We start from the raw sequence: 24,013 nt of genomic DNA on the forward strand, positions 1-24,013 counted from the left end.
GCCCAATATGGATATATATTTTTTTTACATCCTCGAATCCTCTAAGGTTCTGATTAGGCCTACAGCATGTCCATTATTAGAAACATTGTTTTCTTGCTTGGAGATAATATCCTTGTTAAGCAGGTGAGCTTCAAAGTTTTATTGCTATGTTGTAAACTTGGAGTAGACATGGTCGCAGTTCACTGTTTCTGATGTGAGAAAGGACATTTTAAGCCTATTTGTGCATTAAACCTTTACATTATGTATTATGCAATTAATCATGCATGGCCAGGCAGCATTTGAGTGCATGGTTAATGTGTCGCCATGTGAACAATTCAATGGTCGAGGCTGTACAAGTTGATTAATGTTATTCTGAATACATCTAGCAGTTCTGGTTTGTTCTTTATTTAGATTTAGACTTAGATATTGGAATTTTTTAAAAACAATTTCATTTATCACTTTTATCCCAGACAGCTATGGTTGGTAGTACAGTCCAGTCCTGGCAGTAATGGTTACCGGTAACCTAGAGTCACAGCATTGATCTGTCATCTTGGTCAGGCCACCCCGAGCCATACATGCAATCTGATTCTTCTGTATACATTGTATGATGAAGGTAAAGTGAACCACAGCATCTTCTCATGGTTCCTGCAGGGTTCTGAAAGGCGGACAGGCAAATTGGCAGGAATTTGTCAAGGGGTTGACAACACTTTCTCCTGTCTGGTATTTTGATATGTATATAGTCTTACTGTACCTTCATAACATTAAAACAATGCCTCAGTATCACATAAATCACATAATATAATGTGAGTGAGTGAGTTCAGTTTTATGAAACACTCAGCAATATTCCAGCTATATGGTGGTGGTCTGTAAATAATCAAGTCTGGACCAGATAATCCAATGATCAACAGCATGAACATCAATCTACACCATTGGAATATGATGACGTGTCAACAAAGTCATCGAGCCTGACCACCTGATCCCGTTAGTCACCTCTTACGACAAGTATGGGTTACTGAAGATCAATTCTAATCCAGATCTTCACAGGTACATTCTGTATAATGTATAGTATAGATGTACAGTGATATTGAGCAACAGTGGTGAGAGCATGGTTTCTGGGTTGCATCTAAGGTAGATGAATGAGACACTGTAAAGTGCAAGATAACTCTAAACAACCAATCATTCAAAACTCACCTTTGCTAAGTCAGATTTCATCATTTGTAAGTAAAATACAAATCAAACTATTAAAAACATTATTGTAGATTTGGGCATCATAAACTTATTCAGATATTCACCCTAGTTTTGTGCTAAGACCACTATGTGAAACTGAATTCCCTGAAGTGGTATTGGCTGGGTCAAGTGCAATACATTTTGTACAAGGCACTAATTGAAAAATTCTAGAACTAGAAATGGGAACCAAACTGTCCCCCAAATATCACATGTATATCTAAAACCTTTGGCTTGACAATAGTAGTATCCCCTCCAGTAATCCTATGGCTGTAACTAGGGTCCACAGGGTGCACTCTTACACAGCTTCAAAACATAAAGCCAAAGGTCACTATACTGGTGACTTGTCACACCAAGGGAGTAGGCACTATGATGCAGGGCCTATTGTGTCACAGTGCCTATTGTCAGTCTTGGTTTCATCTTGTAATTAGTAACTTGGTGAAACTTAGAAAAGTCTTTATAATGTGGGTAGTCCATTACTTCCAGACTGTTACATGTCAACATTGCGTTTTTTACATGAAATTTGTAAGGACTGCCAATTGTCCAGTATTTTCCAACATTACAAATGATATATTCTGGAACAAACTAATGTCTTTTGGCACATCAAGCACTTAAACACCTGGCTAGCTATTGGGTATTGGGGTTCAAAGGTGTTGGGGTGTGTCATTACTTTTTGGAATTTGATTTTGAATAAGGTGGTGCTTAATGCTCATGTTCATACATGTATATCTAAGAAATACAAAGAAAAGAAAATACATACTTCTTGGGCCCTACCATTTCAAAACGTGTGGTATATTTCTGTTCTGTTATATTTTATCCGTTATATCTATCTTAGTTATGTAAGGGTCACCAGACACCAGGGGTCTGAAACCGCCAGGAACCAGGGTAATAAATACACCAAACATTGATTTACATACGTAACTGGAAAGGGTTCGTGACGTAATGTCTGTTTTGTGCCATTTTCAGCAAATGTCACCAGCACACAAAGGAGAGGTCATTTCTGAAAAAGACGCAAACTGCAATATTAATTATTAGAATATGTCAATAACGATAGGCTCACAAATCGGATAACTGATGTGAAACTGGTTGGAAAATGTATAATGCCATGAGAGATGGAAAGTATTGATTTTTTGAATTTTTCGAAATTATCCTTATTTGCCTATACAGCTATATAGGCCGGCTAGTTTATTGCGCTGACTGGAGGCACTATTACTAACAGAGGAGACTATCACATATCTATTCAAATACACTTCACTGTGGCGCCGAAATGCATTACGTGTTGTAGGGTTGAAAGCTTGTAGAGTTAAGTGGTGAGTATATTTGACGGTGACGTCTCGTTATAGTTCGATCACCCCTTTAATGTGAAAGTCACACTGCAGTATAATGAAGGTGACGCCCAGCCGAAATCAAACATCAGTTACATAACCCCGCTTAGCTTCGCCAGTGTAATACCTCCTTTATGAACAGAATATTGAAATGTCCGGTTCCCGCTCCGGTGAAAGGAACTGGAGAAGTTGAAGGACGTCACTATTTACACTGAATCATGACAACCACTGTCTTCCAACACGACCAAGCCATGTGCACCATCAGTGTGCGTGGGTAGCTGTTATGTTTCAGTGGACTTACACAAATACTATTTACGTAACTCGCAGAAAAACATCCATGGAGGAAAGTTGGTACATCCGGCAAATGGTCGGCATGGTATTTAACATGTTTAATAGTCTTATCGAATTTCTTGGGCATTGTTTCTATAGCAACAAACAACAGTGCATGTTGTCCAACGACAATCTCAACCAGTGAAGACATCCAGCTTTATTTCACTGAACATTGACATACGTAACTGGGAAGGAGTCATGACGTGTTAGCAGTTTTGATCTATCATAACACTGCACCAAAACTGATGTTTATGAATTAACCGTGATATCAATGTGCTCCCACATTGTAATGTTGTCAACCCTACTTTTGTAGTAGAGACGCCAACACTGCCGCTGTCGCTTGTGTCAGGTGCACTACTACCGTCATTGCATTGTTTTGTTGTCTAGTGCACGTTTAGAGGGCATCGAGTCGGGCTCTATTAATTATTATATCGATTTGTTTATCAACGCCTCCAGCAGACTATACCACCATGATTCAATGTCGTGGTTAAGGCTGTATAGTAATATATGCTGATTTGCTACATACTAATTTCTGTGCCGACATTACGATCAGATCTCAGCGAGGTGGGGAATGAAACGCCCTAGATAGCAACGTATCATATATAATTTAGAAAGTTCTGCTGTCGGCCATTCCTGATTATGACAACGACGACATGAATAGTGGCCAGTCAGGCACAAACACCATCATTAGTTTACGCTCCACTTGGGGGCGTTCGCCACTACAACATACGCTCGTCCAGAGTTAATATGCTGTCTCATTTCCCATTGTCTATTTTCATCTGTCTAATCAAAAAAGACTTCTCTTGATCAAGGTCTTTTATTTGGTAAAGAAGAATAGCGACACTTCGTTGTTTGTTTCAACTCCCCTCTGCATTAATCCAGCTACTTGACGACGTTTAGTCAATACAGAAAACTGCAGATGCTTGATGGGCATTTAGAACGTTTAGAACGAACACGCGTATGACGAACTGACGGATAGAACGAACTGTTTATACTTAGGAAACATGCGTATAACGAACTACGGTTATGACGAAGTAAATTAGTGGTCGCTGTGAATTCGTTATAACGGTGGCTTACTGTAATCGAGTATGGACCACACAATCCAGTGACTGACATCAAAATCATCGATCAGTTCAGATGGGATATGAAGACATGCATCCACCAAGTCACCGAGCAGGACTACCCGATCACTTACGTCTCCTCTCACAACAAGCTCGGTTACTGTGGGGACCAACACTCCTTCTGAAGGTGCAAGGCGAGGAAATGAAAACCAGTTACACCAGGTCACCTTTTCAGTATTGTTAGGGTTTGTTTGTTTGTATACGTGTTGAACACCACAATCAGCAACATTCCAGCTGTATGGCGGTGGTCTCTAAGAAATCGAGTCTAGACCAGACAATCTAGAGATCAACAGCATGATCATCGATTTACGCATGCTTCAACCAAGTCAGCGAGTCTGACTGCCAGATCCCGTTAGTCGCCTCTTACGACAAGCATGGGTTGCTGAAGACCAATTCTAACCCGGATCTCCACGGGTCAAGTATTCTTATGGCATAGATATATTCAATCTATATTTTTTAAGTTGTCGCCTCAACGTACAATTTTGTACTTTTAGATATAAATATGAAATTTGAATTCAGAAACGCCGATTCATTCCCGTGTCATCATGTTACTAATAAAACCATGGTATCGACAAATAATTTTGTGATATTAAAAGTGTTTTCAAAGTCTTTATTCACCACATAAATAAAATTCACTTGTAACTTTTGAGAAATCCTTAGACCTGAGAAAGGGCGACTTTAAACGTATAACATATAGGTAATCTCCACCAGGTGTCCATTCCTATTTATAGATGTATGCGACTATCCTGCTGGCATCGGTATTCATATACCCACGCCTTATCTAACCTGGTGGACACCGGTTGTTGTGTTCCCTGTTACCTGGCAACGATGCGTGTTTGCAGCAACTTTACCACATTTTTCTTCTGTCAGAGCGGAGTAGGAGAGTTAAACAAGCTTGTTTCGGAGACAAGGCAATTTAAAACGTATGTACAGCAATCAATGCGAAACTAATAGAGGTGCCTCCTCATGAAACATGATCAATGTGAGGATGGGAGACAAGCGTTTATGCAGTGAAAGTTTATAATGGAAAGCATTACTCGTTACCGTAGTAACCAAAAATACACCATTCATATCAAAGTGATATCAAGTTCTCCGTCTGTCAGTCTCATCAATACGCTGAAGTCAAAATGTGTATGATTTCCTATATCTCCATTATAGCCATTCAAAGCATGTCTTTTCGCTGTGAGATTGATATTTGAAGAGTGCTGTCTGAAATCATTTCAGCACTTGTGAGATAACTTTATGCTTCTTTGTCTAAACCAAGACCACGTGGTGACGAAATGACAAATAGCACATGATGACATGAAGACCACGTGCTGGTATGACCAATATCTTATGGTGTCACCATGAACAGTATCACATGATGACCAATATCACATAATGATATGATGGCCACAAGACGATATGATAACTGGGGTGGGGGTGGGGGTTGTTGTTGTTGGTTGTTGTTGTTGTTGTTGCAGGGTTGCGCATCCCCACTTTTGTCCTGAAAGTTTATTAAATGAACATTGAAACTCTCGTGAAAATGAAGTGTGCGTCCGTCCACGTGTGGCGTCATATCAGCAAATCAACCACATTCGGCTGACCCATCTAAAGAATCGATTCCAGACTGTCAGTTTGACTGCTCGGACCATTCCTGGCTCACGTCCAATCAATTCCAGGACTGTATGGTACCGACTGAAGGAGCACAACATCCGGCCCCGATGGCCTGTAATACGTCCAATTTTGCTCCAACGTCACCGACAGGCACGTCTTGCCTGGTGCAGACAGAATCTAATGTGCAGGAGACAAAATTGGTATTCTTCACTGACGAGTCGAGATTTCATCTGGACAGCTCAGATGGCAGGGCAAGGGTGTACAGACGGCGGGGTGAACGAAATGCTGACGCGTGGGTTGTTCTACGTCGACAGTTTGGTGGAGAGCGTTATGGTATGGGTGTCCATCTCATGGTCGGATACAACTTGTAATTGTCAATGGTAACCTGACAGGTGTGCGATACAGGTATGAGATCATTGGGCCTCATGTGCAGCCGTTCATTCAAGGACAGAGACGTAAATTCACGCTCCAGCAAAATAATGCCCGTCCACATGTCGCTCGTGTTGTGACAGATTTCCTGAGACAGCAGAACATACCGATACTCCCCTGGCCAGTTGTTTCTCCGGGCCTGTCCCCTATCGAGCACGCTCAGAATCAGCCATTGATGTCAGCTAAATTGGGACAAGCGTTAGTTCAGACATGGAACAACATTCCCCAAGCATTCTTCAATCGCTTAGTGTCGTCTATGCTTCGTCGTTGTCAAGCCTGCATCAACGCCAATGGAGGACACACACGATACTCAATTTGTGAACTGACTTTTGACACCACATCTCTTCAAGGGCGTGGCACGATTCCAAGAGTCAAATCATACAGATTCCGATATTATCCTGTCAACAGTTTAAACAGTGATCAAGCAAAACAGCACAAATCATGTTATTATCTTTTTGCATTAAAACATGGCATAACATCAAATAATGCACAATTACTTTATTCCAGTTGTACAATGTGAAGAAGTGGTGCTTATTGTATAACAAAACTGGTGCTTATGTGATAACATAGTGATTAACACCATCACGAGGAGGCATGGCGACCATGTGATGATACAAAATAATAATACAATGAGGAGAAGTGGTGCTTATGTGATAACGCAATGAATAACATCACGGGGAGATATTGCGACCATGTGATGATACAAAATAATAATACAATGTGGACAAGTGGCGTGCAATATAATTATGTGTTATGTGTTAGCATAATGAATAACACCTCCACGGGGAGACATGGCGACCATGTGATAATACAATATAATAATACAATGTGGACAAGTGGTGCTTATGTGTTAGCATAATGAATAACACCACCACGGGGAGACATGGCGACCATGTGATAATACAATATAATAATACAATGTGGACAAGTGGTGCTTATGTGTTAGCATAATGAATAACACCACCACGGGGAGACATGGCGACCATGTGATAATACAATATAATAATACAATGTGGACAAGTGGTGCTTATGTGTTAATACAATAATGAATAACACCACCACGGGGAGACATGGCGACCATGTGATAATACAATATAATAATACAATGTGGACAAGTGGTGCTTATGTGTTAGCATAATGAATAACACCACCACGGGGAGACATGGCGACCATGTGATAATACAATATAATAATACAATGTGGACAAGTGGTGCTTATGTGTTAGCATAATGAATAACACCACCACGGGAGACATGGCGACCATGTGATAATACAATATAATAATACAATGTGGACAAGTGGTGCTTATGTGTTAGCATAATGAATAACACCACCACGGGGAGACATGGCGACCATGTGATAATACAATATAATAATACAATGTGGACAAGTGGTGCTTATGTGTTAGCATAATGAATAACACCACCACGGGGAGACATGGCGACCATGTGATAATACAATATAATAATACAATGTGGACAAGTGGTGCTTATGTGTTAGCATAATGAATAACACCTCCACGGGGAGACATGGCGACCATGTGATAATACAATATAATAATACAATGTGGACAAGTGGTGCTTATGTGTTAGCATAATGAATAACACCACCACGGGGAGACATGGCGACCATGTGATAATACAATATAATAATACAATGTGGACAAGTGGTGCTTATGTGTTAGCATAATGAATAACACCTCCACGGGGAGACATGGCGACCATGTGATAATACAATATAATAATACAATGTGGACAAGTGGTGCTTATGTGTTAGCATAATGAATAACACCACCACGGGGAGACATGGCGACCATGTGATAATACAATATAATAATACAATGTGGACAAGTGGTGCTTATGTGTTAGTATAATGAATAACACCTCCACGGGGAGACATGGCGACCATGTGATAATACAATATAATAATACAATGTGGACAAGTGGTGCTTATGTGTTAGCATAATGAATAACACCACCACGGGGAGACATGGCGACCATGTGATAATACAATATAATAATACAATGTGGACAAGTGGTGCTTATGTGTTAGCATAATGAATAACACCACCACGGGGAGACATGGCGACCATGTGATAATACAATATAATAATACAATGTGGACAAGTGGTGCTTATGTGTTAGCATAATGAATAACACCACCACGGGGAGACATGGCGACCATGTGATAATACAATATAATAATACAATGTGGACAAGTGGTGCTTATGTGTTAGTATAATGAATAACACCACCACGGGGAGACATGGCGACCATGTGATAATACAATATAATAATACAATGTGGACAAGTGGTGCTTATGTGTTAGCATAATGAATAACACCACCACGGGGAGACATGGCGACCATGTGATAATACAATATAATAATACAATGTGGACAAGTGGTGCTTATGTGTTAGTATAATGAATAACACCACCACGGGAGACATGGCGACCATAATGATGTGGACAATATAATAATACAATGTGGACAAGTGGTGCTTATGTGATAACGCAATGAATAACATCACGGGGAGATATTGCGACCATGTGATGATACAAAATAATAATACAATGTGGACAAGTGGTGCTTATGTGTTAGCATAATGAATAACACCACCACGGGGAGACATGGCGACCATGTGATAATACAATATAATAATACAATGTGGACAAGTGGTGCTTATGTGTTAGCATAATGAATAACACCTCCACGGGGAGACATGGCGACCATGTGATAATACAATATAATAATACAATGTGGACAAGTGGTGCTTATGTGTTAGCATAATGAATAACACCACCACGGGGAGACATGGCGACCATGTGATAATACAATATAATAATACAATGTGGACAAGTGGTGCTTATGTGTTAGCATAATGAATAACACCACCACGGGGAGACATGGCGACCATGTGATAATACAATATAATAATACAATGTGGACAAGTGGTGCTTATGTGTTAGTATAATGAATAACACCTCCACGGGGAGACATGGCGACCATGTGATAATACAATATAATAATACAATGTGGACAAGTGGTGCTTATGTGTTAGCATAATGAATAACACCTCCACGGGGAGACATGGCGACCATGTGATAATACAACATAATAATACAATGTGGACAAGTGGTGCTTATGTGTTAGCATAATGAATAACACCACCACGGGGAGACATGGCGACGTGAAACCATAACCGCCAATGACCACGTGATGACACCTTGTCACTTACAACAATGATGAACACATAATGATCAATACCACACGTAACCATACGAAATTGTACCTATTTTTTATTTTTAGCTAATCGATTATTAGACATTAACAAAACAGGTATGTAAATGATTCCTATGATTACCATTGCATGCAGGAGTAAATTATATTCACGCATATACAATGCACAGTGTATTTGGGTCATATGCATGAGCAGCAACATGAATACGTGAGTAAACTGCTTTCTGTTGCTTGGGGAAGTGGCCCGACAAGGTTCCACGTCGTACTCACAACATTATTATCTGGGTCAAAATGTACATCTGCATCAAAAGTTATGTCTCATTACATTGCAAAATCGTACCGATGAAATGACACATACATATGCATTTGAAATCAACAATTAATCTTAAATGACATAAACTATATTCATAATTTCAGACAATGGCATGAAGAAGAGGAAAAGTTGTTCAACAAACGCTAATGTAATTGTTGGGTGTATTGAGTGATAGGTGGAAATTGTCAGTCAACATGCATAAAACTAAAATTGTTGTTTTTAAGAAAGGAGGTGGTTTATCTCGGTATGAAAAATGGTTTTATAATGGTAGTGTTGTTGAAGTTGTTTCAGGATATTGTTATCTCGGATTGTATTTTAGTAATAGGTTACAGTGGTCAAAAGCGTTTGACAATATTTCTATTCAAGCCAGAAAAATGCTGTCATTACTTCTTAGTAGTATACATTGTTTGAAACCACACTCGCCTCATCTGTACTTCAAATTATTCGATACAAAGATAACACCAATTCTCCTCTATGGGGCTGAAATTTGGAACTGGAAAAAGTACATTTATATGCCTGCAAACGTTTTCTAAACGTTAAGTTATCAACGTCCAATAATGGAGTATTAGCCGAGTGTGGTAGATATCCTGTCCAACTATCTGCTGTTTTAAAATGTATTAAATATTGGTTAAATCTTATTAACATGCCTGGATGCCGTTTGCCTCGAAAATGTTACAATATGATGCGTATGTATGATGAGCAAGGCTATGAGAACTGGGTTACCAAGGTTAGAAATATCATATTTAAATTAGGTTTTGGTGATGTTTGGGTATCACACACTTACGGAGATAAAAACGTTTTTGTTAAAATGTTTTTTCAACGACTGAAAGATAATTTTCGGCAAGTTTGCCATAGTGATTTATCTGATTAACGATTTCTTGTGAAACATACTTAACTCATATTACTGTATCCAAATATGGATCTTGTTTATCACGATTTAGGTTAAGTTCCCATAGTTTAGAAATTGAAAGAGGACGTTACTATAACATTCCCCGGGAACAAAGAACATGCAAAATGTGTAACTTAAACGTAATTGAAAATGAATATCACTTCTTACTTATCTGTCCAGCCTACATTGAATTAAGACGTAAATATCTTTTGTCGCAATTCTATGTTTTCCCCAATATACTAAAATTCAATTCGTTGTTATCATCCAAAAATGAAGACATTTCCTTGAATACTGCTAAATATCTGTTTTATGCATTCGAAAAAAAGGAAATAAATTTTGTCATATTAAGATTGTATATATTATACATGCTTTCATTGTTAACATTTTATTTCAAGTCTGCACCGATGAGGTGTTTTTTGTACTCATAGGCCCGTGGCCTCATAGTATCAGAAATAAAGATTTGATTTGATTTGATAGGTGACACCGTCCGCCCCTCTCTCCCCGTTCCAAGTGCGTGGTCAGTGGTCATTCTGGCTCTTAGTGCAGCAGATTGATTCCCTCCGTCAACATAAGCTTTAATTAGAGAGGTTTTTCAGGAATTAGTTGGGTCTCCAATTAATGTTGGTAATGGATATTTGTGTTTGTCTCCCAGCCGCAGGTACAAATGGCATTCTATTCCCCGTGTCACGTCGGCAATAAGCTGTGTACCTGGGTGCCAGCTGCCTCATTATAACATCACGTAACCAGTCTAGCTTTCCGCGTCAGGGGATTGTACTTACAACACACACGTTTGTCTTTCTCATTATTCACCTGACACATGTAATCATTAGTTTCTTTCTTTATTCTTCAATTTTCCAACCATTGCTGCCCACTACTGTACCACGCGACCCCTCCCATTCGATTTGTGAGACCTCAAGCCACCGCTGACGAAAATACAATATGAAAAATGGCAAAAATCTATATTTCAGTCTACATTGGGTTAACGTTGTTTCGTTATTGGTGAGAAATATGAATTAATTATAGACTACCTAATGGAGGTGTGAATTTAAATGTCAGTGCATTCAGAAGGCGATGCAATATATTATACTACATGTTTTACAGACATGAGTATATATGCGCGTGAAAGTTTGACGACTGGAATGTGGAGTTTCTAGTATATTTTACGTGAGCTTCTTTCAACCGTGGCATTTACCTACTGCATGGCGCTGATACAAATGTGGTAGTTCGGTACGAGTTCGAACCCTGGAATGGCCGCAGCCACACCAAAGTGAAAAGGGAACTTTTAATTTACATTTACATATATTGCAAGCTCATCTGGCATTTGTTTGAGTTTTATTGTTATCATATCTGGCATAACTGTATGCCCATGACGGAATTACTAGTGCTATTGTCTATATATACAGTATGTATATAATGTTTATGTTCATTATGACCATTTTATTATATTTGTCATCATCATTATGAACCCAGTATGTAAAGTGGACGCCATTCGTGTCCTAAAAGTCTGCTGTAGTTTTACCTTGCTGATTGTGTGACCTTCTACCCTTACAGGGGCGGTGGGGTAGCCTGGTGGTTAAAGCGTCCGCTCGTCACGCCGAAGACCCGGGTTCGAATCCCCACATGGCCACAATGTGTGAAGTCCATTTCTGGTGTCCCCCGCAACGATATTGCTGTAATATTGCTAAAAGCGGCGTAAAACCATACTCACTCACTCACTCACTCGTACCCTTACAGCTTGGGTGGTTGCTTATGATATCAACCGCTGGTTTACCTGATCCTGATTCGACAGTCTGCCCTGATATATAAGTGAAACTGACTGACCTCCCTGTACTGCATCTACTTTTCTCGTACATCATTATATACCCCCTTCCCTGTAGAATATTGCACAAATCGTACATTACTTTAAATTTCCCTCCCTCGTATAGTACTTCCTCCGTCGACCAGCATAATATATCCCATCCCTGTGCAAACAATACGATATTAATCCATGACATATGTTGCCGTCATCTTATCGTGACGCGATGGTTTTCTGATAAGACGACAATCAAAACTGATATATTCCAAATTATTGTTAGTTCTGTGTCTATCATTTTCAAAATGATTCCAAGTTGGCAGAGTCCATGGACCTTCAACACAGGAGGTAGTAACGGGTTTTTGTGCATGTTAAACTCCAAAATGGTAATCCTTCCACTCGCATAACGTAAAATAATAGTCTGTTTGCAACCTTAATTCTCTTACAAATTGTTAAAAAGACATTCTCTATAATTAACTTAATTTATTTACTCACGATACGAGCATAGCCACCATAGCCACTTGCAAATCACTTAGCAAACATTCTCTTTAATTAATTAACACCGTCACGGTATGTTGACCACGCGATGTCGACACTCCGGTTTTTATTCTGTCGACGGTTAGCATCATCATATTTTTCATTTGTCGACAGATCGGGCTGACACCCCTATATTACCCTACCCTACCCGAATACCCGTTCTGTTAATTCCTGACATCAAATTTGCAAGAAATGGCAAATAGAGTCTTCAGCTCGGGGGCTAAAATTTTAAGTTTTTCAACATCTTAACCATGTATTATATTCAAAAGATCAAAAGAAGTGTAAATTATGTCTAAATCTTTAAAGACAATACACGCTTTTAATGATAAAAGGGTAACACATTACATTGTTTAATCTGTTAGTCACATGATCATAACGGGTCCGGGTATTGAGACGGGCACCCGGGTCCAACTCATTACCCACCCGTCCCGGGTATCCGGGTTACCCGTCCCAGCCCTAATTTATATTATGTATTCTATATCTTCTGGAACAGAATTATTTCCAGGCATAGTGTAGCGCTAGCGCAGCCTATCCAGGGAACTACGCCGTTGAGGCTATCGAATGTCCCGAAACCGACCAATGAGAACACTCCATGCAAATTAGTTTCACGAGCGCGCTCTACAACTTCACGATGTATCAGTTTGGGGAAAATGGTGACTTGTTCGATTACGTGATGTGTTCTCATAAACTGATTACAAGGAGACATCTCACATATAAGCGTGTTTTCACCGTCAATTGACGGAATATCTGTCGCATGTTGCCTGTGCGTGCAATATGAAACGGAAAGCGCAAGCACAGCCCAGGTGTCAAAACAAGCAGACGACATTTGAGAAATGTCTATCAGGTAAGTTTGAATGTTGTTGACATGGATGATTGATTTATGCTCTCAATCAGAGTGACTCTCTGGTTGCATGTCACCATACACACTAAATGTTCTAGTTCTTAACACCATGAGAACTTCCTTCCTGTAACAGATTTAGAACGCAGTCGGACACCTAGCTCGTGTTCTGCCGTCAGAACACTAGTGTTCCACTTACAGAACGCTCCTGTTCTAGATTTCAGAACACTCTTTGTATGTTCTGTATGTGTTCAATTCAGAACACCCCCGGACGCCGGCGGACAGATTTAGAACGCCCTTTGAGTGTTCTAAGCCTCATTTCAGAACACTTGTATTCTCAAACTTCCACCAGCCTAACATGAACGAATAAATCCAACAACAATAAGAAATAATTCAAAACTTTATTAACACCAATATCCAATATTAAAACGTGTTCTTGTTATTATCGTGGACCTTGTGCTGTTCCAAACTTTAAAAGCCGGCATAGTCCCTTCCCTAAACGCCAGTTAAATTAAAATTATGCAATAACCTTTTAATGAATATAACATATTTACACATGTATGCATGTTGTGTACGGTTTGCATATATTATGAATGTAAGTTGTGTGTACGGCGTGTGCTCTATGTGTTGTGTATGTATGTGCTCTGTACTGAGTTTATGATACAATATTTTGTGCATGTCTGTTCGCTTCTTTTTATTTGTCATCTCTGCAACATTCATCAATTTTAAACAAAGAATTATATGGCATCCAACAGTGTTCAGGTTAATGTTTGAAATAGATAGATTTCAGAACCTATCATTTAAAACTTCGGCAGATACCTAGGTCATTCTATACTATAGCAAATAAAGTTATGAAATATGTGTGTAAATGTGTTTTGGTAATGATCTCTGGAATATACCTTTAAGTACATTTCCAATTGTGACGGGGAATATCCTTTTGACCTGTGGCGCCAAACGACCTTCGGTAGCGTTGGGGAAGAGACAACTGCTCATGCTTATCATCATGACGTCACTTTGTCAGAACATCAGCTGTTCTAATCAGAATAGATATCAAATCAAACCTTATAGACAGATACCGTCCTAATGTGTTCATTTTGTCAAATGTAAAGGAACACTATGCGTTCTGATAGTCTACTTTAGAGGTTGCTAATTTATTTATTTATTAATTGTAAACCATATATAACCAGATTTTACCCAGTTATTTAGAACATTTTGAGGAATCATTTTGCAAAATACATGTATTTTTATTCTCCCATGGGAAGAAAAGGTTAAAGTTGAAATACAGAAATTATTAACAATTAAAACCTTTTTTTATTGTCCGCATGGGTAATGTTCAACATTGTCTGAAAAATCTTAACAGGTTAATGGTCATGTTAAAATTATTAAATTGATTTACGAAATCACAGTCTTCTAATAAAACATTGTGTTCTAAAATTAGAACACCTACCTCACAGACTTTGAACACGCCTGTTCTAAATATGGCCTATGTGTTCCAGTTCAGACCACTACGACTGACTGTGGCGGTTTTCATATATTCACCGTAATGACACTGTTGTTGAATTTCAAGTCTAATCGGAATATGGTGAATCCACCATGGGATGCTCGCATTTGGTCGGACATTTATGGGTTTATGACGTTACATGCACACTGCTAGTTTTGACTGACCGGCAAAAAGGAAGTACTGGAGACACATTGGGATCGGAGTCACCGTGTAGAGGGTGTGTGGTTGGGGTGTTATAAGACTAGATATTCTGTGGTTTATCATATATCATTTATCATATATCCACACACAGTATATCCTTTTTTATCATAACCTAACAATAATATGGACCATTTTGCACATACTATACTGGCTGTCGGCATATGTCCATTATGACCACCCGGGCCGAAAATGCATATCAGCCGTATTGCCCGGTACGGAATGAATACACGCATACGCTCGAAACTTCAATAGAGGGAGCCTATTCTATTTTAGAGTTACGTCCCTTGATGTGGTATATGATAAAAATGTTATGATATGACAGTTTCTCTTTCGCCAGCCATATCAGCCCGAGACTATCATATCAGTAATACCATATATATAATAGCCTCTTAATATTATGTGCGTGCGTGCGTGTAGTGTATATTCGCGATATAACACCCATGTCTAAAACAGTGATATATTTTAACACTGTACGTATTGAATGCAATAAGTTAAATAACAACTGAACAGTTCAGGTAATTAGAATGCGGAAATTACAATGGACACAAAGAAAACTTAATTATTACTTCATAAACGCAAAAACATTTTGGGTTAAATTCCTATTAATAAATACAACAATAATGACTTCATAGATTTTAATTATTTACACACATGAAACCGCAGACAACAATACCTAACAGTAGTTAGTCAGTGTTTGGTTTGGTTGTTGTTTAACGCCGCTCTCAGCAATAGTCTAGCTATTTGGACGGGGTCCAGTGAACCTGCAATACATTTTCAGTTTATGGAAGCATAAACACAAAGGAATTCTTGGTTAAAAAATCAAATGGTACAGAATCACGTGCAGTATATGTGTCACAGCTATCACGCCGAGAAAACACAACGACTTGTTGTAGGGTGCGAATCCATTTATTCTTTAGATCGCAGGAAGAAGTAGCAGAAGAAGCAGAAGAATACCCCGTCTATTAGACGAAGCTACTCCTAGACATCTGCTCGATGCGTGACAGGTGCCTAGATGCTGTTGACTCCTCTGACTCGACCTCACATTCAGCTCTCAGAATGCAATGAAAATCACAAGACACCACGAGGTATGATCATGTTGAAGCGATCCAATTAACCAATCAAAATCATCCGTGTTATAACAAAGATTCCCATAAACATGAAATGTACGTGAAATGCATATTCATTAACCTGGCCTACACAGGACAAGCACAAATAATACTGTTGGCCACAAAACTGTATAACACCACCAAGAAATGTTTTTATATGATTTTTTTATTGACATTTTAAATAAAACAAAATATATAATACAAAGTGAAATGTCACTGCTACATATGTATTAGGACATTTTCCCAAATATGACAATGTTTCGTCCATTTTATCGACAGAGACGTATCTGAGACAATCTATACAATATTCACTCATTCTTCACAGGGCCAACATTCCAACGTGTCATTTCGTTTGTCGTTAATAATTTCACTGACGGCGCATACATACTTTCTTGCTATTTTAAGGGCAAGTTTGTTTGTTTGATGTTGATGGGTGTCTTAAAATGTGACCGCTCGACTGTCTGGTCACATGCACGTCTAACAAAGAATTAGGGATGGGTGTGTTAGACAATCCAGTGATCGACAGCATGAGCATCGATCTACTCAAGTGGGATACGATGACATGTGTGAACCAAGTCAGCGAGCCTGACCACCCGATCCCGATAGTCTCATGGGTTGACCAGTTCTAACCAGGATCTCCACGGGTGTGTTTGACTGACATGTGCATGAGTAATACGCATAGACCTCCACAACCTATAAGGGGCGGTGGGGTAGCCTAGTGGTCAAAGCGTTGGCTCGTCACGCCGAAGACCCGGGTTCGAATCCCCACATGGGTACAATGTGTGAAGCCCATTTCTGGTGTCCCCGCCGTGATGTTGCTGGAATATTGCTAAAAGCGGCGTAAAACCAAACTCAGTCAGTCAGTCCACAACCTATATATGTTTCTGGTAACAGTCAATCATTTCCACATGTACTGGAACCCTAGTCGTGGTGGTTTAAATCAATCGTTGTATGTCAGGTACGTTTTGCTGTTTGATTTATCTAATTAATAAAACGTCAGTTTACAGACGTGTAAAGTACTGTTTGGATACGTTTATTCAACCATACAGGTACTGTTAACTGCCACAACAACCAGTCGCCATGGTAAATTCAGGTTTGAGTGAGCGAGCTATCGGTAACAGTGTTAGCGTCGTTCTATTCTTCCACTCAACAAAGTTGCACTGATGGATCCTTGTAATGAATAAAGGGCTTCTAACAAGCAAACGTGGGGACCCGTCCATCGATCACGTTTTATTCAAGGCATACCATTTCTGATGGTTTGTTATGCCAAGTAGGCGGGCACCAAGCATCGGTTTTGTCATCAGAACAATTTCGTTGATGGAATTTATAATAGTATCCTGAAACATTTCCACAATGTCGCAAATACTCGGTGTTGCAGCTTATGGAAGTTTAGATTATGAAGGACTGTTTATTGCGATATTCTTCACAACTGAATCCGATGTAGTGCCTACGTTCGAATTAATAATTCAAAAATTGAGAAAATATATGACCATTGTCCCGAGCACCTGTGTCTCCCGTCTCATAGTCACACTGACCATTGGCGCTGGAAGCACGATAAACTGGTAGATATTTCACATATTTCCCTAATATAATAAATTATTGGGCAGATAAGTATATCTATGTAGAAAATATTTGTGTGTGTGTGCGAGTGGTCTACAGTATTAACATTTACCGGTGTACTTAACGAGATCTAATGTGGCGCCATATAAATGCAGTGGTCGAGTTGTATGTGATTTTGCCGATTTTAAGTAAGATATATTTATTCATCTAATTCGAAGCAATGATAAAGCCGCTCGTATTGCTTGATATTATTTAGCAATAGCGTGGGTGAGACAAACCAGATTGCTCGTAATACTACTACTATCCATCATCTATAATTAGTTTAACCAGTTTATACCCCTACAATAAATGGGTCGTTAACACTAAACACGTTTTTGTGATCAAGTTTGCCTTTCGGGGACACACATAAAAAGGTTACACGATCTTTTACTCAGCCACATTATTCAAAATCAAATCTACCTTTTACGAACTCGAAAGAAGAAACGTACCCACGTTTCATCATAGATGATTATGCTTTATTTTATTTGAAGTATTTTGCCTAAGTAGATATTGTACTTGTCCTTTGTGGTTTCTTTGGTGGAAGTCATGTAATTCTTTAAACTGAAGCGAGCCAGTGGAATGGTGGTGACTCGAGCATCTCTTGGCTTTTGGCAGGCAGGATGAGATGGTTACAGAAAGCTAAAATCAATATGTTGAAATAGCGAACCAATGATGCAAGGGAGGCAACTGTATGTTGATTGTGTGTGAAGAGTTACGCCCCTTACACTGGTAACATGTCGATTTTGTAGATCTCACAGATTTTAACCCAGTTAGGGACAGTTTATTTTTTTTATAAAGGGGCAGGATATTGGATGGGGAGATCATAAAAATAATACATGTATTTCGAGGTGGGGGTTGGTGGGTTATGGTGGTATGCATGGGAAAGTAATAAATATGTGACAATCTCTACCCACGTGGGTAGACTAGTGTATATATAGCCCATGTGGGAGGGAAAGCAAAATGACAGGTTGGAGGGTCCCTCCGTATATTAGTCCATCCAAACCTTGGAACACTGGGATGCATACATCAACTTACTACATTCACAAACACGTGGGACTTTACCTTGAAGAATTACCACTAATCTGTCCATTTGTCACCATTAATATGTCTCGCATGAAAAACGTAAACGTGGAAGTGCTATTATGACGTCTACAGAAGGAACGTTTGGTTATGTATGCAGCCAGAAGGCCGTGTATTGTGACATGCAGAGATTATATATGTAGAGACCTTTATTAGAACCAGCTGGAGAGGAACCCAGCTGATATTAAGTGTACGAAGCTTCCGAAGCAGGATCCAAATTCAGATATGCATTGCACCTCAGTTCAGATGGTACATGCCACGTGGGTAGATTGGTACATGTTTCATGGGTACATTGGTACATGCCACGTGGGTAGATTGGTACATGTTTCATGGGTAGATTGGTACATGTTACGTGGATAGATAACATGCTACGTGGAAAGATTGGTACATGTTATGTGGGTAGATTGGTACAGGTTTCATGGGTAGATTGGTACATGTTTCATGGGTAGATTGGTACATGTTTCATGGGTAGATTGGTACATGTTACATGGTAGATTGGTACAGGTTTCATGGGTAGAGTGGTACATTTTACATGGGTAGATTGGTACAGATTTCATGGGTAGATTGGTACATGTTTCACGGGTGGATTGGTGGAGGTTTCATGGGTAGATTGGTACATGTTTCATGGGTAGATTGGTACATGTTTCACGGGTAGATTGGTACAGGTTTCATGGGTAGATTGGTACATGTTACATGGGTAGATTGGTACATGTTACATGGGTAGATTGGTACATGTAAATGGATAGATTGGTACATGTGACATGTATCTACACGTGTGACATGTACCCGTCTCTTCTCTATCTACCCGTGTGACACCAGTCTCTCCTCTATCTACCCCTGTGACACCAGTCTCTCCTCTATCTACCCTTGTGACACCAGCCTCTCCTCTATCTACCCGTGTGACACCAGTCTCTCCTCTATCTACACGTGTGACACCAATCTCTCCTCTATCTACCTGTGTGACACAAATCTGGTACATGTTACGTGAGTATATTGGTACATGTTACATAGGTAACGTGGGTAGATTGGTACATGTTACGTGGATAGATTGGTATATGTTACGTGGGTAGATTAGTACATGTTCACGTATGGTACATGTTGCGTAGGTAGATTGGTACATGTTACGTAGGTAGATTGGTATATGTCACGTGGCTAGATTGGTACATGCCACGTGGGTACACTAATGCATGCACCGGGGAAGATTAGTACATGTCACGAGGGAAGATAAGTAAACGTTTACATGAGATATCGGTACATACCTCACGGGAAGATAGCGGAGAGACTGGTACATGTTACATGGGTGGATAGAGGCGAGATTGGTACATGTGTCATGGGTAGATAGAGGAGAGGCTGGTGTCACATGGGTAGATAGTGGAGAGACTGGTGTCACAGGGGTAGATAGTGGAGAGACTGGTGTCACATGGGTAGATAGAGAAGAGACTGGTGTCACATGGGTAGATAGTGGAGAGAATGGTGTCACAGGGGTAGATAGAGGAGAGACTGGTGTCACAGGGAAGTAGGAGAGACTGGTGTTACATGGGTGGATACGGAGGCGAGATTGGTACATGGGTAGATAGAGGAGAGACTGGTGTCACATGGGTAGATACAGGAGAGACTGGTGTCACAGGGGTAGATAGAGGAGAGACTGGTGTCACATGGGTAGATAGAGGAGAGACTGGTGTCACATGGGTAGATAGTGGAGAGACTGGTGTCACATGGGTAGATAGAGGAGAGACTGGTGTCACATGGGTAGATAGTGGAGAGACTGGTGTCACAGGGGTAGAGGAGAGACTGGTGTCACATGGGTAGATAGTGGAGAGACTGGTGTCACATGGGTAGATAGAGAAGAGACTGGTGTCACATGGGTAGATACAGGAGAGACTGGTGTCACAGGGGTAGATACAGGAGAGACTGGTGTCACAGGGGTAGATAGAGGAGAGACTGGTGTCACACGGGTAGATGGAGGAGAGACTGGTGTCACATGGGTAGATAGTGGAGAGACTGGTGTCACATGGGTAGATAGAGGAGAGACTGGTGTCACATGGGTAGATAGTGGAGAGACTGGTGTCACAGGGGTAGAGGAGAGACTGGTGTCACATGGGTAGATAGTGGAGAGACTGGTGTCACATGGGTAGATAGAGAAGAGACTGGTGTCATATGGGTAGATACAGGAGAGACTGGTGTCACAGGGGTAGATACAGGAGAGACTGGTGTCACAGGGGTAGATAGAGGAGAGACTGGTGTCACACGGGTAGATAGAGGAGAGACTGGTGTCACAGGGGTAGATACAGGAGAGACTGGTATCACACGGGTAGATAGAGGAGAGACTGGTGTCACATGGGTAGATAGAGAAGAGACTGGTGTCCCACGGGTAGATACAGGAGAGACTGGTGTCACACGGGTAGATACAGGAGAGACTGGTGTCACAGGGGTAGATAGAGGAGAGACTGGTACAAGTCACACGGATAGATAGTGGAGAGACTGGTGTCACAGGGGTAGATAGAGGAGAGATTGGTGTCACAGGGGTAGATAGAGGAGAGACTGGTGTCACATGGGTAGATAGTGGAGAGACTGGTGTCACATGGGTAGATAGAGGTGGGATTGGTACATGTCACACGGATAGAGGAGAGACTGGTGTCACACGAGTAGATAGAGGAGAGACTGGTACATGTCAGAGAGGTAGACAGAGGAGGTGAGTTGAGGTGAAATTGGGTTTAACGTCGTGCTTGAGAATATTTCGCTCATATGACGACGTGCATGCGTGTGTATGTGTATGTGCGGCTGCTTGTACTAGCCCAGACTTAAGCTGGTTTTATAGTGCCAGCTCACTGAGATACCATGCCGCAGTGAAGCAGGAATACCCCACTCAGACACAGTATACTGACTCCGAGCCGACCAGTCCTTGTTGTACCCATTAATGCCGAGCGCCAGGCAGGGACCAACAAGTACCATATTTTAACGTCTTTTGGTATGACGCGGTCGGGGATCGAACCCGCGACCTTCCGCTCTCTGGGCGGACGCTCTAACCACTACACCACGGAGGCGGTCGTAGACAGAGGAGAGACTGGTACATGTGTCATGGGTAGATAGAGGAGAGATTGGTGTCACATGGGTAGATAGAAGTTAGATTGGTACATGTCACAGGGGTAGATAGAGGGGAGATTGGTGTCACACGGGTAGATTGAGGAGAGACTGTTATATGTCACATGTGTAGATAAAGGAGAGATTGGTGTCACACGGGTAGATTGAGGAAACATTGGTGTCACATGGGTAAATAGAGGAGAGACTGGTACATGTCACACGGGTAGATAGAGAAGAGACTGGTGTCACACGGGTAGATAGAGGAGAGGCTGTTGTCACACGGGTAGATAGAGGAGAGACTGGTACATGTCACAGGGGTAGATAGAGGAGAGACTGGTACATGTCACACGGGTAGATAGAGGAGAGACTGGTGTCATACGGGTAGATAGAGGAGAGACTGGTGTCACACGGGTTGATAGAGGAGAGGCTGGTGTCACATGGGTAGATAGAGGAGAGACTGGTGTCACATGGGTAGATAGAGGAGAGACTGGTGTCACACGGGTAGATAGAGGAGAGGCTGGTGTCACACGGGTAGATAGAGGAGAGACTGGTACATGTCACAGGGGTAGATAGAGGAGAGACTGGTACATGTGTCATGGGTAGATAGAGGAGAGACTGGTGTCACATGGGTAGATAGAAGTTAGATTGGTACATGTCATACGGGTAGATAGAGGAGACACTGGTGTCACACGGGTAGATAGAGGAGAGACTGGTGTCACACGGGTAGATAGATGAGAGACTGGTGTCACACGGGTAGATAGAGGAGAGGCTGGTGTCACATGGGTAGATAGAGGAGAGACTGGTACATGTCACAGGGGTAGATAGAGGAGAGACTGGTACATGTCACACGGGTAGATAGAGGAGAGACTGGTGTCACATGGGTAGATAGAAGTTAGATTGGTACATGTCACACGGGTAGATAGAGGGGAAACTGGTGTCAGACGGGTAGGTAGCGGAGAAACTGGTGTCACATGAGTAGATAGAGGATAGACTGGTACATGTCACACGGGTAGATAGAGGAGGGACTGGTACATGGAATGGGAGATCGTTGCACGGGTAGTGATAGATTAGTACGTGTTTTTCATGAGTCGGCGATATATCAACACGTGACATAAGTATTGATTACAGATTGGTATATATGATGATTTTATACTGCAACGGGTGAATAGAGAGGACGTCAACTATAAAATGTATTGTTTGTTCAGAGGGAGAATCTTTTTTTAAAAAGGGGCAATGTAGGTCGCTGCTTGAACCATCACAACTGTGAAATGTAAGCCACCTCAAATATACGATTTATCCCCTGGAATTCGTGCAGCGCCCCGATTTGTTTCCCGTGGTCAGTGACTGGTCAGGAAGAAAAGAAAAGGTTATATGGAACACATATATCCCCGGTTGCCACGTACAAACAATTTGTTTACTACTCACAACTCCGCGGCTTAATGTGTTTAATATGTATTCTATTGTAATACGAAAGTACCCTTCTTGTACAAAGAACTTTTGTTTCCATATACTTAAACTATGTCAGTCTGTCTGTCTGACCGAGCAGACGTTATGTATGTATGTCTGTTGGTATAGATATAACTTAATATTGCATGAGGCGAGTCAGCCAATTATTTGAAAATACAGATAAAATCGTTTTATAATTTGAGGGAGTTCCATCTTCATAAAAACCTGGGTTTTTTTTAGCAAATCATTATGAACCTATTATACTAATGTATTTGTGTCGTGGTGGTGCTGAGAACAACCGATGGTGGTTATCGATCCCACAGTCATAAAGAGCATATGGCAGAGATGAGCAGTCAGTATCGACAGGGAACAGGAGAGATTCTCT

This window comes from Haliotis rubra, unplaced genomic scaffold, assembly GCF_003918875.1.
Source record: "Haliotis rubra isolate DU_JTF1 unplaced genomic scaffold, ASM391887v1 Scf52, whole genome shotgun sequence".
Classification (NCBI taxonomy): domain Eukaryota; kingdom Metazoa; phylum Mollusca; class Gastropoda; order Lepetellida; family Haliotidae; genus Haliotis; species Haliotis rubra.